The sequence below is a fragment of the Cyanistes caeruleus genome, chromosome Z (genome assembly GCF_971803275.1).
Source record: "Cyanistes caeruleus chromosome Z, bCyaCae1.hap1.1, whole genome shotgun sequence".
In the NCBI taxonomy this organism is placed as follows: domain Eukaryota; kingdom Metazoa; phylum Chordata; class Aves; order Passeriformes; family Paridae; genus Cyanistes; species Cyanistes caeruleus.
In genome coordinates this window covers 12,826,102-12,828,134 of record NC_141732.1, presented here as the reverse complement: position 1 = coordinate 12,828,134, position 2,033 = coordinate 12,826,102, and positions in this window count along the sequence as shown.

The following is a 2,033-nucleotide window of genomic DNA, read 5'->3' as shown; positions in this document are numbered from 1 at the left end:
TTTTTCTGGTTCTCTTGCCTCTGGTACTATCTGTGTCCTTTGTCCAGTTCTTGGAAACATTTCTCACAAGCTTGAAACTTCTACAGTAGAGACAATTAATTCCTTCTTCCTCTGCTTTCAAAATATGCTCAACTGGAACATTTGTCTCTTTGGCTCTATCCCCAGTACCTTATTCCTGACACAACAGGAGGGCCAGAATTCAAGTGGAAGTGAATGAGTTTCTCTCAGTGGATAAAATTTAAACACTGAGAAACTGTGAAGATTTTAGATGGTCTGTTTGCCAGAATGTACAGAAAGAATTCGAATTTATCAGGATTAGAAGTATTGGGTTAAAAGTTAAAGAGGTGACAACCTTTATCAAAAGGTTCTCTAAGTTCAGTGTCTGATGTGCTGAGGCCTGAGCAGCAGGCCTGAGTGAGAGCTGATTTACAGGATGAATCTTGAGCATTGTGTCCTTAATTCCATCAGTATTTAGTGAAAAATAGATTACAAAGATGGTTATTCTAGCTCTGTATAACCTTTTACCCTGCAGCCTCCAGGGGCAAGGGCTTTGTGGGAGCAGGGGCCATCACAGCCTGTGATCTGGAAATAGACCCAGAAAAATGAGCAGATCCTGCTGGCTTCTGCTACTGCTGATCCTAGCAGCAACTCCTCTGGGGAGTTCTTCCAGGGAACTTCAAACAAAGTTCATCATTATAGTGGTTGTGAGAACTTGCTGATTCCCAGTTCTCCTGGATTTTGGACCATTTCAGCACCTGTGTCTGGCCCTTCCTTCACCCCCAGCCTGCAGCAGTTACAGTCACTGTTGCCTCCCCCTTGTTCCATTTTTCTCAGAAAAATTGAAACCCATTGCCTAGAAAAATCTCCTCCCAATTCATCTTAAATAGCTTAAAACAGAACCTGAATTATGAATTATCCACCTCGGTGGGATAGGATTTTCCATTAAACACAGTGTAACAGTCCTCGCAAAAATCATCCCAGGAACTGAATTACAAGGAAACTTCTAATGAATAGGCAAAAAGGATGTTATAAATGAAATTAGAATTTTGACAACTAGGTCCTTTGACTTAACAAAAGTTTAATTTAAAATTAATATAATTTAGTAAATTGTATAGTAATTTGGTATAAAAGAATACAGTTTAGTAAAATAATACAATTTAGTAAAAAAATACAATTTATATATATATTTTGCCAGTAATTAATATGATTAAAGCATAAGCAAAACTGACCGGGGTATGGGGAGGACTTGTTACCCCACCTCACGTACAAAACAAAGCACTTCAAGCTAAACTGATACACTGTATGCTTATACATATTCATTAATGTTTCCCGTTAGTTTCCTCCTCTTTCCATTTTTTTTATTTTGCATCACTATTCTTCACAGCGCATGCTTCACTTGTTGTTAGCGGGTCTTCAGTCTTCTTTTGGTGGTCTTTTGGTGAAGGCTTCTCTTCCTTGTTGTCTTTTGGATAACCTTACAGGTTTGCCCCTGCGTACTATGCGTTGTGTTACGTGAATCTACTCATTGGTCTGATATTTATTGATTTTTAGGCCCAATGCCTAAAGTGGTTCTAATTTTGTCCCTCTCAAAGCCGTTTTCATCTTGGGATATTGCTTATCTTCCAAACTACATCCTGTACCTCAGTTTTAACATGTAATATCTGTAAAGGGGTGCATCTGTCTTGGAACACTGATTCTTTTGACTGCTTCTAGTAATAGCTTTAATAAAAGTTACAATTTAGTTAGCACAAATCAATTCCATTTATTACAAGGAGAAGACAGGAATTCAGAAAAGAAGGGACATTTTTCTTCATGTTTCATTGCCCTTATTTCCCACATGTCCGTCTATGTGCTGCTCCATCCAGAAAAGGCTCTTTTTGAAGACCTCCTTTGTAATCTCTGTGAGTCATGAGAAACAAATGAATACTGGCCCTGTGCCTTACTAGAGATGAGGAAGCAGGTGGTTGAAAAGTGGATGGTCCATTGGGCTGTTTAGTCACCCCTGTAGTAGAGTTATGGTTACATTGACTCTT